At 39.6% G+C, this 13,982-nt stretch overlaps 1 long non-coding RNA gene across 5 annotated transcripts in view; it reads left to right on the forward strand.

Annotated features, from left to right (window-relative positions):
* LOC131455775 (uncharacterized) overlaps positions 1-13,982 on the forward strand; it is a 128,132-nt gene that overhangs the window by 74,106 nt on the left and 40,044 nt on the right. For 4 of the 5 annotated variants that reach the window (XR_009239836.1, XR_009239838.1, XR_009239837.1 and 1 more), the window contains exon 8: positions 9,637-9,715. The exons of the other annotated variant lie outside the window; for it this stretch is intronic. This is a non-coding gene — a long non-coding RNA (uncharacterized LOC131455775). The remainder of the gene's footprint in view (positions 1-9,636; positions 9,716-13,982) is intronic. 5 annotated transcript variants of the gene reach the window in all.

Raw genomic sequence — 13,982 nt, forward strand, 5'->3', positions numbered from 1 at the left:
TAAATGACTCTTTTTCTCCTAGGGTTTAAAAATCTTATATGCCAGGATTTATTCGATTTCCCACCTGAAGGCTACATTTATTGAGTGTGTCAGAGGAGCAGGACTGCTGATCTAGCCCTATTTCAGCATTTTATATCATGATGAATCAGGTGTTCAGGGTGAACTGGCCTGTGATACTAGATCAGCAGGAAGGCTCCGACGATACATAAGTACATAATAGTTGCCTCATGGATGCTATTTATTAGGATTTAATGATGTATCTCTGAGAAGTGACTTTGATGCAGCAGCACAGATATATCTAAAGATTCTGCAGGCCAGATGTGACTCTTGTTAAAGCCACATCCCCCAATGTTTTCTTATCAAAACAGCATCTTGATGATACACTGAAAGATGTAAAAAATGTGTTCAGCCATTATTCACTTGCTGCCGGGTTTCGTGAAATCATGTGTGACAGACAGACAGACAGACAGACAGACGACTTTATTAATCCCTTTGGGAGGTTCCCTCGGGGAAATTAACAAAGTTTAGTGTATCCATGGGATACATGTTAAATCCTTCACAAAGAAGTTTAAAGGTGTTTAAAAGAGTAAAAAAGAGGTAAAAGTGTAGAAAAGAAGAAAGTGCTGCGGAGCGACTGGAAATGCTGCCGTCTCCTACAGCGCAATCACTACAGATATCTGTAGTGATTGATATCTGACACAAAGATAGATCAATAAGTTGAGATCAACTGCACTTGATCTCTTTTTTTGACCTTAACTAAATGTGACAAAATGTGCGCACAGAAGGTTGATGATGCAGATTAGGGTGGTGTTGTGATGACAGGGTCTAATCATGACGACACTGGTGGTATTGAACAGTTGTGGTGTGAGCAACTGCGCTATATTATTTTGTGTGCCTCATGTGCAGGATACACAATAATAAGAGTATAATGTAGTTCTAAACCACCGCTTTAAAGCTTTTAATGTAAGTGAATGTTACATTTAAATGAGGTCACACGATTTTGGTTAAACCTGCGAGCAACATGACCCTCTCTGTGTTTTTGTTAATATGCCAATTTTTGCTCTTGGCTTTTGATCTGTGGTGAGCAGGCGAGGCAGATGAAGCACACACTGTGAGTAAAGTGAAACAGCTTCACACTAGGGGTGGGTTCAATACATATTATACTATATACATATGCACTTCATTCTCTGTGTTGTAAATAAATACAGAAATCCCTTTTCTTCTATTTTGATTATTTACGTAATTTAATGTTACAGAAAACAGCAGTAACTTGTGTGGGTTAAATGGGAAACAATAAATCAAGGGATCTTGATTTAGTGGCAGTGACATATCAATCACAATTTCTTTCTACTTTTAATTTGAGCATTTTCAAAAAAAAAGAAAAAAAAAGACAAAAGTGACCTAAACATTCACTGAAGAGAGGTGTGACATACAATCAGACAAAAACATAAAACCTGTATGGAGCGAAGAGGAGACTGCAACCTTCCTGAAATTATTACATGACACAAATACAAATTATTTCCATTGCATTTCACTTTTGTCTTGTGCAGCTCCTATGATATACTGTATAAGTGAAACTGACAGACCGACACACTCTTCATTTATGGCTTTAATTACTTTGGAACCTGTTATTGCTCTATTTACTGACAGGTGCAATTATGACACTTAGTCAATCAGTACAACATCTAGCACTTTGCACTTCTTCTTTAGTTAATGAATTAACCCCACTTGGTGGTGTCAACACAGTTTGTTATAGACAAAATGATTAGGTGTTATTTGTGTAGTATTATGTGACCGAGTCTCTGTGTTGTGTTGTGTTATTGCAGTGTTGCGTACCAGACTATTCTTCTGTAACACCAACCGCTGAGTGCAGATCGGCACTGTGATTAGTACCGTGTGTAATTAGTCATTTTATATATTTTAGGCGACAAAATCTGGCATTAGCATCGTCAGTATAATTAAACCTCTGATTTGTGACATACACTGTGGTGCTAATAAGTAAATTAAGAGGCGTAACGGAATCGCCTGCATTGTAGAGAACACCACCATGTATTTGCTTTGGTTTTACACAAGGGCGAATCATGATATTCGTGACAAGGACATTCAATGATTTGCATTGCAATATGAATATGAAAGTTAGAACTGTGTTGACCATGATGTAAAAAACCTAAAATACAGTATGGTAGTTAATGATGCTATGCTGTGTGTATTCAGGATGTTCTTGAATTTAGATACAAATAAAGCTAAAATACAAGCCAATGCAAACTGTTTGTCTGTCTTGTCTCAAAAATACCATATGAGTTTAGCCAAACAAGGTCTTTTTTATTCATTTCGGCACTAACAATAGTGCTGCAGATTGCTGGAAGGAAACCTAGTTTCCAAGCATCATTTGCTTTGCATTCATTTCAGAACCACAGTTAAGTCAGTGAGCAGAGACTTAAAGCTTTGTGTCCAACACCATACATTTATTTATTACATGATCAATGCAGTTAAAGGTGGAGACATTTAATACACAAAGTTACAGTCTGTTCATGTACTCGATGCTTTGTGGGGGGAAAAAAAAGATTAATTTTGTATTTGGACCAGTACCATGGTGGATTCTTCTCAACAAAACCCTGATCTGGCTTCTTATTCATTCTGCTGGAACAAAGCTGGGAGAGTATGGACTTGTTTAGCCCAGATTGGTCTGCTGGATGTTGGCCAGTGACAGAGTTATCATTTATATTGAAACAGAGAAACTGTGATATGCTGTGCAACTAGTGTATGAGGAAACTTCACTTTAACTGCATCTGTCTCACTTCGCTGTAACAAGAACGTCCTTGTCTATATCACGGATGTATCCGTTTAAATGACTTCTGTTTGGGGGTTATTTTTACCCTGTACACAGTTCTGAATACACACTAATTTCTAAAGTATATCTCGTTGAATTATCACTGCCTTAATGAAACATCCCCGCTTCTTTTATGTCAAGAGCTGAGGCAATCAGCAGACGAGACTGAGTTCTTCCACACTGATAGAGACGCAGTATCTTCAAATCAATCTGATGGATTCTGTTAGAAATATCTTGCTTTTCTTTTCATGGCAAACTTAAGGACTTCATAGACTTTTTTTTTTTTTAAGGATTTCTTACATTGTGTTTTTTTACAGACACATTTTTTGTTCTGTTGTCCAAACTGAAATAACAAAATTGATTCTGTAGAGGAAATGTGCTACATTTATTAAAATAATAAAAGATTTAGAGTTGCTGAAGTCTTAGCATAGATCAGTTGTGGGAGTTGATCCATCTGTTTCCCCCCTGATTTTGTAGCTCCTTTAAGCAGTGAACACTGTTCTGGGATCAGTGTCAATGTAGGATTTGGTGCGAGGCCAAGGTGTGATTGGATTAGTGTTTGTGGGTGTTTACGTTTGTGTGTGCGTGCATGCATGCATGTACACAAGTGTGATGATCAGCTGCAAGAGTCTCTGGGACCATCACTAGAGCAGGATTACTGCTGACTCACCCAAGGAGCATGTGTGTTTGTGTTTGTTTGTGTCTGTGCATGCTTGCTACCAACCAGTCCTTAAGATCTTAATCCTGTCATGTACCTGAACATGAACACCTATTTGAAGAGACTTGAGCTAAATTTTGCACTGCCACCCACAGACGTGCACTCATATTCATCACTATTGTTTCTTCACCACTGATTCTTCATAGCTTTGTCATTAGAAGCCTCAGAGGTCATTAATAAAGTACAAACAAAGGTTAGGTGTGATTCTATCACAAGATAGTCTGTGTAGGTATCAATGAAAGTATGATGCAATCATCTTTGACTTAAAAAGGAAGTAGGACAAGGGTGTAATGGGCCAACCAGTGTATCCTCTCCTACTTCTGTCCCCCTTCATATTTGAACATGACCTTGATTTTGATGTCAACTAGATTCCAGCAGAGTTTTGTGATTTCTATCTTGCAGGATTGTGACGCAACCACAGTGACAATATCTGTCCACAGTCTGACAGACATAATCAACACACACACACACCTACACACACACAGCAGGTGGAAACAATACCAGCCTCACTTTCACGGCTGGTAAATATACTTGGCTGAATTTTGTGTTACAGCAGTCTTGCCATGTTGGATCCTGTTGGGAGCTGTAATTATGTGCCAGATAGAGAATTAGGAGTGTTAACCAAGCAGCAGTGCAAACAACAACAGATTAAGACTGAAACAACACAGCCACTCAGTACTCATTGTTAGCTAAATACTGGTATATGAGCTTGATTATTTAATGAGCCTGTGAAGTTATCCTCACTGCTCGTCTCAAAAGTTAATCTTCAAACTCTATGCCTTTTTGTGACCTTAAGCTAAACCAAATTATTTTAAGTAGTGTAAGTGAAATGATACTGTATACTGATAATTGCATTAGTTTCTCAACACTTTCCCTTCAATTTCTTATAACGGCTAAACCTGAATTTATAAAAATGCTGTCACTTCAAATCTTTAACATAGATGTAACTAAACTCTCAAATGTGCTCAGGCACACTTCCATGTCTGTGAGTGGGCCGGGATGTAGTCGGGTCACTTGGCAATGCAGGACACTGTGGTCTGAGGACTGGCCTACTTTGCTTTGGCCTGGTTTGGGAGCTCTCTGACCACTCTTTGAACAGAAACAGAATGAAGGTGGTTGTGCGTCCCACAAGCCCATCATCTGCACTGCCTCATATGACAGCTGTTTGGCGCATGTGCGTCCCTGTGTGCATGTATTGTGCACCTGCACCTGGTACAACTCACGCTCTGCATGAAGCAGGTTTTGATTTGAACAATGTAACATGGTGGCACAGGTGTCTACAATCATGCTGATTGAAATATGTGCAGTTGACTGTCTCTCTAAATCCTAAAACTGCTTGCATGAAAAAATAAATATGCAGTAAAAAAAAAAACATGTTTGATGGGAGATGTAGTGTTTCAGTATGTATTGAGTCCTTTGCGCAGCAGCCATTTTGACATATTATAGCAGAAAAGGCACAGGTGTTACTGATCGCATCAATGATGATTGATTATTAACACCTGTGATTATCCTACTGTGACCTGTCAAAATGGCTGCTGTGCAAAGGGCCCAAAGTCATGTTACTCTAGGGTTTGAGACAAATAACAATCCGTGGAAATTCAGTGTGTTCTGCTTTGTTCACCAATCAGCTACATCAATAAAAAAAAGAGCTATTCGATTCAGCGTTGTGGTTGATTGGTGTATATCTGCCGCCTGTTGAGAGAATTCACTCCGAACAATCAGTAATGTGATTTAAAACTTATTTTCTGTTTCCACTTATTTTCCATGGCTTCTTGGCTTGACTAATTCAAAAATACACCCATATGCCACAACAGTAAAACCAGTTACCTGTTTTATGCTGCTGCTCTTCTGTGTGTGTTGAAACGGCAAATTATTATATTTTAAGTGGAGCATGTACTTGCTATAAAAACACAGACATATATACACTTGCATTGCCAAGAATAGAGTTTACACAGCTCCGACAGGCAGGGACATTCTGAGTGTATGTCCACACTCTGCTCAGACAGGCTGCTCACACTTCACATGCACATTATACTCTTCATGCTGCAATGCAAGCTGGCTGCTTGGTTGAATGGATTTATGATTTGAGACCTGTCTTTGAAGTCCACTGAGGCAGGGGATGGAAAGTGATGGATTTATGTGTCATGACATGCTTTACTGGCACACTGTCCTTCTCAGTCACTCCTCTCTGGTTTGCACTGCACATTTTAATCCTATTTATCCAAAGCTGACAACCTTGAATAATTCCCCCATCGCTGCTTCCGCTTTGTCTCTCGACTCTTTTCTCTCTCGAGTTTGTATGTTTCTGTTTACTTCTGTCTGCTGTGTGCGTCCTCATCCCTCTCTTACTTGGTTCCCTCATCTGTCTTACGCCTCATGAGCTCTTGGCTGAGGAGGTGTTCACCCTCTACTCTCTGGCAGTGTGCTCTAGCTGTCTAAACAGGGCAACTATGATGTTGCCCTGCGTGCCCTCACCTCTCTATGCTGCAGTGCCAGAAAGAAGCTGTGTTCTTCTTAGTGCTTGAATGAATAGGTCAGTAGCTCTACTCTACATATTATTAAGGTTTGAACAGGTGCTGCAGGCACATGTACAGCCTTTATCAAACTGTACTAGGGTAATATTGGGTGTCAGTGAGGAAAAATTTCTACTTTTGTAATAAAAATAAAGAGGAATTTTAGGACTTTACACCATCATCATGCTTGTTTGTGATGAGAAACACTCCGATGAACAGGCTGGTCACCAGTACCAACTCCTCTGTTCCATTTCAGGCTTTCTGTACCAGTTTAATTAAAACTGTTGTATCAGTGTTTTCCTATCTAGGAAAAAGGGCAGCACTCCAGAGGTCGAAAACAGCAGAATATTCAGCTTTTGGGTTTATGTTATTCACAGTCAATGAGCTGACAAATCTGCAAATGCATTTGGCATGAAGCCTTTATCCATTAATTAAAAACAGTGAGTCAAAGGCAGTTGTTCTCCAACTTTTATGTTTTAATGGCTCTTAAACCTCCTCAAAGACATTGCTATGCCCCCTGTTCAGAAAACATCAGCTGTCATACTTTTACATTGAGATTATAGGATTTTTTTTGGAGAGAATCCCCCTATGGAGAATTGTTTCCCTGCCACAGATGATTAAAACATACACAGTACAACAAGTAGCCTGCATAGAAGGTTAAGTCATAGTCATTACACCCAAACACTGCACAGCAGGTTTGTCATTCTCGCAGGATTTTATAGCTGTCACACACAACTTGAACGATACTTCATTGCGATTCTCTGAGGTAAACAGCAGAAAAACAAAGTATTAAACTATTTGATCAATTTGACTGCTCTGGATATTGTCTTGATATATTACTTCATCCTGTGGAGCAACAAAATGAGTGCGTCTGCTTCAACTGTTTTTGCGACATGACTTTGCTTTGTTTTGTCAAAAACTTTCTTTGGAAATCATGATGGTGCCATGTGGCTCCTTTCAATTTAATGACTGCATTTTATTCACACAGGCCTCAATTCAGTCTGAATATCAGTGTACACTTGAAGCAGACTAATTGCAATGGAACATTCAATTGGCATGTCATAGCTACATAGGTTGGTGTGCCAAAGCCAGTTTTCACTACCCTTCTTCATGAACTTCAGTTTGCATGAGGCTCATTATTCAAACTAAAGAACACAGAATGCAGCTTTATCATGTATTTGCCTCATACTGTTAATCACACCTCAGTGTGAAATTTCAAAATGACAACATGGATCATGCTAAGAATTATTGCTCACTCATTGTGGAATACAACATCAGCACAATCAGCAGTCTGTGTTTGGGGAATTACTTTGGTAATGTTTAGGCCTGAAGGACATGTCCAGACATCCTGCAACGAAAACAAATTAAAGCTGTGTTTGTCCAGGATCTTATTCTTATAGTCACAGCACAAATTGTGTTGCCAGAGGAGAAAGATAAACCGATAAATTGAGTTACATTCACGCTGCCTGAGTACAAAAGATGCAAAAGGGTGATCTCATGCTCCATCTAATCAACTTGTCAACAAATCCCCAAGAAGAATAAACTTCTTTTCACGGAAACATTGGCTACCAACTGGTTAAAAAACGAAAGGTTTAGAGAGCAGTGCAAAAAGGTTTCCTTCTGTTAGTCATAGCTTGAGAAACTGCATACAATATTTGTGTGCTGTGTCCTTTATCTGGAAACAGGCTCTGTCATGTGATATTCTTAAACCTGACTGAGGGAGCAGAGCAGTTGCATCACAGATCAGGGGCAGTTGTTTTTTCCTGTAGTGTACACCAGGAAAAAAACAACTATCAAATGAATATTTTGGGTTTACTCGTATTTGGTGTTGTGCATTTTTCAGGCCATAACAGTGCAGGACACACAGTAAAACAATATGCATCACTGCCCTCTCTAAAAACAACAAAAAAAAAACACAACAGTGTTGACAGGCTAATTCGCGAACAAGTACAGTCTGTTGTGTACTTTCTGACTCATGACACATGAACAAACACAATGAGCCTTGAAGCTCCCTGTCAGCCTGTTTGGCATTTTTCAGTGCACTGGTTAAAGTTCAGCATGCAGCCAAAGTGTCAAGGGCAGTGTGTCTGGACAATTGCTGGCAACAGCAGCACTTTGAATAAGTTTGCAGAGCTGAAGGCTTTCGTCAGCAACTGCATATAAGTGAGCCCCAGGGGAACAACCTGATTCAGTCACCACCTTCACTGCATAAAGCTAATCATTGTCACATGTTTTAATTCATTGTTTAATTTTTACACCTGCCATTTAGTTTGATAAATGGTGTTTAAAAAGTGAGAGTAAGAGCTGTTGTTGACTTAGCATATGGCTACATCTGGACCTGGAGGCAGTATGTACCACTGGAAACTCAACTGGATCAAATTTACATGAAGAAAAACGTTGAGTTTTCTGAAATTCAGCACTGAGATCACAAACAGGACGTAATCGATGACAAGACTCAAACTTGGCGTAGCCCAGTAGCAACTGAGGATGCACTCGACCCACTGCTGAGGACACAGCTTTCCCTCCTGTTACACAACCAGCAGATGGCTTGGAGCATGGCCCCAGATCTTCTACTCGTCCTCAAAATTCATCACGTCACAAAAGTTTTGGCTTCCCATTTCATTTTAAACAATTAACACTTGAATCAGTTAGTTATACTCTCTGCTTTAAGATATATATACATATATAAAGGAAACATCCTTGAAAACATACCAAAAATACAAAAAACCTCAATACAAATAATTTGGAAAACAGTCCACAACATTTGATTTGATAATTATTACTCATCACTCAGCTCTCACTCACCCAGTTTTTAAATGTCATTCAGATTGCATGCCTCTATCTCACTGAACAAGCAAAAGGTTTTTCAGCCAATTTATGGCACAACAATGAAGAATGACCTTGCATGACCTTGTATTCTGATCTTGTGCACATGACACTCTTCACAGCATCCCTACAGTCATGCCTTGTCCCCCTGGCTCTGATAGGAAAGTGCTCCACCTCCACACACATACACGTGTATTAACATACACATTACACCTACTCAGACAGGGAGTTGATGAGACAAATGAAAATGTGTGCCTGTCAGCACCTTAGGGATGCGTCTGTGATCAAAAATGCACCAAAGATAGGATACAACTTGACACATTATAATGCCCCCTCATTTGCACCTGATTTCAAAGGAATATAAGTCGTTCACTGACAGTTGTGGGCACATTTTTTAACCCTAAAATGTTGCCCTTGTTTAAAAACCTGGGACCCACAGGATAATCAGTCATGCAGGCTCCTGTCAACTCTCTCTTTGTGGGCTTGTCCTGATTGGTCTGGCACAGACTTACATGGGAATAGCAGGGAGTTGCTGTGACTGTAAACCAAAGCTGTGTTGTCACCTTCCCTTTAGTTTTCTGTCCTTCTGCTCTGCAAATGCAAAAATATGTGAACTGGCACCTTTAAACTTGTAGTAGTTGCACCAACCACTCCCCTGGTCCAAAATGAATCAGCACTGATCAAACGATAAAAAAGAAAAAAATGATGTTTGACTCTGCCCTTTCCTCTCCCTTTGTGTGTTCATTCAGAACTGGCCTGCCACTGCTCAGTGGGATCATCCTGGACTTGTTCCCTGCTGTGGAAACACTAAATATACATTATAGCAAGGTAAGATGATCTAGGTCAGCAGCTGAAATCAGTATTCCTTCAGAGATCTTGTGTTTTGTTTTGTTCTACAAGGAGAATTCTCTTCTGAGTAAATAGATAGCAAATGAAAACACAGTTTAGTTGTAGTAGTTCATTGGCCCCCAGAGGTTGTCCTGCGAGTTGTCAGTTTCATTTAATATTCATATTACCACAAAAATACACACCAACACCTCTTACCATTTCTGAAAATGGAAAACTCAGTGGAGCCGGACAATATTTAGACAGTGCCGTAGTCTGTGCTCATGCTGTCTAACACGGTTCCTTTATCTTGCAGAGAGCTGTGTCTGCATTCTCATGTGCTTATAGTGTGTTTCTAAAGGTGTTAGCAGGTAGATTATTGAGTGGCTGTACATTAGCACCTGCTGAGCACACACAGGCTAAATTATTTATGCAGCTGTGATATTGTGTTTTTCATCTCCACCTCATTCCTCATCTCTCCATGCTGTGAAAAGCAGATGGTGTATTTTGAGGTGGCAGTCATGTGTGCAGATGGATGGATGATGAATCCATGGGGTAGTCTCTCAGTCCACACATTTTAGTCTCCCACCAAATTTCCATCATGTTACTAGAGTGTCTTTTTTTTACCTGGGAGTGTATGAGGGTACACAGGTGTGTGTTTGTGTGTGTGCAATGGTGTCTGCATATAGGGTGTGTGTTTTGTCATTCGTCCCAACGCAGACAAAGGCCTAGGTAGGCAGAGTCCATTGGCTGGGCAAGAGCGCATGCAGCGTAGTAATGGGTGCGTCATTAGTTTGGCTAGGAGACTCCTCTGCTATTAGCTAATGGATTCTCAGCCATCTGCTCTAACAGACTTGACTGGTTTTTCATTTCCACCTTGCTCTGAATATGTTACTGGAGACGTCTCTCCTCCCTCTGGAGGCTCAGGGAGGGGCTGAACCCCTCCTACTGTGTGGTTCAGCTCTTCCTGTGTGTCTGGCTCACTGTTAGACAGCTGTCAGTCTGTTTTTGTCAGTTTTTGTTTTGCTGCACCGTTTTTGTAGCTCAGTCAGCAACTGCACCATATCTGTCTGTCTGTCTGTCTATCTATTTTTATTACCCAAAAGTTGTATCGGTTAGTGTGCAGTGTATTAGATTTGAGCATTGCCTTCTTGATTGTCATTTTATTCGTACAGTAAAACATTGTGATGGACAATGACAAAACCTCCCACCTCCCACAATGGTGTGATGTAGATCTCCAGGGCTGTCACTTTAAAAAAGACAGCGCTAATCAAGGTAAATTGCCCAACTTAATTTCTAATATTATTTGCCAGAAACGCAAGTCTGAGACCTGATTGGGATTGAGTGTGGCTCTCTTTTTATTTACAATATTACCAATGGATGAGAACACATGATCAGAGTGCACAGATGTCCTGGCACACATAGATATTCATGAGCCAGCTTCCAGAGAGTTGCTGTTACTTGTTGCACCACTTGTCTCTCCGTCAAAGTGCGGCTTTTTATCTGCAGAGAGAGGAGTCTCCCCTCATGTAGGCTTTCATCTCCAAGGTGCTGTCGCTGCTGCGGCTGTTTTCGCCAAAACAAAGGTCCCTCTTGTGTACAGTCGCTTTCATATGACATGGTAGGAAACCTTATGAGCGCCCTCTGCTGGATAACACAATTCACGCAATATTGAATTTTGAATAACAAGTAACAGTCTTTTTTTGTTGCCCCCCGTTCACTACTGCATGTAAAGGAACAACAGGAAGCAGGCAGCAACAATATTAAAGACAATGTGATGGGCAAATTATTAAGCCAAATACTTAACAAATCGGCCAAAAGAAAGTAAACAGGAAGTTAGGTGTAAAAGACGATATGTTCCCTTTATTGTCAGCCTCACTGGGAGCTGAACTCTTTATTTTCCTTAGACTCAACCTGAAATAGGTTGTGGACCTGTTGCTAGTGGGTCTCAACAGGACATAAACTGTAATAGATTTTAAACAAACTGGCACCCACGGCTAGAAAATAAACTCTCCACCTGGAATCCTTTTTTAAACATGAAAACCTGATCTATTTACGTGCTGCGGCTACTTAACCATCCTCACTCTCTAAGTCTTGCTGCTTGCAATAACTTTTCTGGTGACTTTCATGCCAAAGTTTGTAAAATGTCATTAAACACATCATGCCTACTATTTCCACCAGCCTGAATTAATTAAATGATTCATCTTCCTGAGCTGAATGAGAAACAAAATAAGTCTCATTTTATCTTTGTTAAAGCAGAGGATTGTTTGAACACTATTGAAGACAGAAATGCTGTCAGGGAACTTTCTCATGACTTATATTAGTAAAAATTCTCATATTACAGGTCCTGTATATATTAAGTATTTCACACTGCTTTTCTGTATTATGTGCAATTGGTTGTAGTTATCTCTGCTACATAATATAATCATTCTGTGAAATGCAATTGGATTCATCCAAATTCACAAAAAAACCTTTAAGGTCATGCTGAATATATAAGCGACACCCAGTCAACATAGCATATGTTTGTAAATCGGGACAGGGTTTTCAATCAAATAATGTGTATAAATAACATTGTGCTATATCATGTAATAACTTCCATAACTGGACAAAAACAAATCTAAATTATCGAAATGGTAAAATGGCAAATAGCAACAGCAAATCACCACAGTTACATTTTCTTGGCTGTTGTGAAATGGGCCACAATATACGATTTTAAATGAAGCATTGTTGAGCAGTGTACAAACCATATTTTCCTGATGTAGGAGAAAATACCCAGCAGAAATCAAATCATTGTCCTTTTTTATTGATTTGGGTTTTTATTGAAGCTAAAAAGCACTGAAGTTGTGACTCGTATCTTAAAACCAATATCTATCCAACGCAATCACAGTGTTATTTTCTTTTTATACAATTCAGCACTAATGCTGCTGACTGTTAAAGTTACCTCCATGTTTCCTTAATGTCCACTGCATTCTGCTATATTTGTTTGTTTGTGCCCAGAGCCAAGGACGTGTTACTTATTTCACTTGCTTATTTTCTTAAAGAGAATTGCAGTTCAGCTCTTCCAGTAAGATACAACAAATTGAAATGTTATAAAAGGTCATAGAAGAGAGTGGAACATAATAAGAATTCACATCATTACATGAGAATATACAGTACATTCCCTATTGATCTGCATCCACTCTGACATTCAGATTGGCCATATATTAGAACTCTCTGTCACTAGCTCAGTCCAAGTGTCACTTTGACTAATGGTTTCTGTTTGGTTTGTATCCGCTTGTGTTCTCCATTACACTTTAATCCTCTTTTTCTGGCCTCCTTTATTTACATTGCCCATCCATTTCTCATTTACTATGGATTTCACAACATCCCTCCCTGAGGGAAATTACACATTATCACCTTTAGTTTTGACACAGACGTGTTGGAGCATTTATCGCACCTATCAGGGAGCATTGTCAACATATGATCACATCCACCATCTCTGGAGGGGCTGTAGTTCATCCTGCATACACACACACATTCATACATAACAACAGCATAGTTGCAAATCTTCTCTCTTGTGGGTTTCTCTTCCTAGTGGTTTAGCATGGCTCCCTGTGGCACTGTATAAACCTATCCTGTTTAATTGAGTGTAACCCATCATCTGGAATGGGTCTCCCCCCTCTAATCAGTTTTAAGTGCTTCTTTGCTTTCTACCACCCTTTACGCTTCATAGGTGGCTTCGTTTGTGTGTGTGTTTTCCATGTATTACTCATGTTGTGGGGACCTAAATCTGTTTACACAGTCATATAATGGAGGGCAAAAATCGAGTCCACTTAATGTAAATTATTACATTTTAAGGTGACGTAATGTTGTATGGTAAGGTTCCATTGAAGCCAGTAGTACTTATGGTTAAGGTTAGGGTCACTGTCCAGGAAATAAATGTTAGTGAATGTAATGTCCTCTGAAGTCATGGAAACCAGACTGTGTGTGCGTGTGTGATTATTTGTGAAGGTTTTAAATTGTTAAGTTGGGCAAAGTGAGGAGCATTAAAGTAGCAGTGTGTGGGATTTAGGGACTGTATCTGCATACATGAATATAATTACAAATTATTTTTTCATTAGTCATTTGAAACCAAGAATCAAGTTTTTGTAGTCCATTATATCAGCAGTTTTTCTTCCACAGAGCTCACCATGTCGAACCACCACAGTGGACAAACGCCTATTCTTCATTTTATTGATCAAATTGATATATTTTTGACTGTTCCCATGCCTACATGATCCCATCAATCATG

This window comes from Solea solea, chromosome 3, assembly GCF_958295425.1.
Source record: "Solea solea chromosome 3, fSolSol10.1, whole genome shotgun sequence".
In the NCBI taxonomy this organism is placed as follows: domain Eukaryota; kingdom Metazoa; phylum Chordata; class Actinopteri; order Pleuronectiformes; family Soleidae; genus Solea; species Solea solea.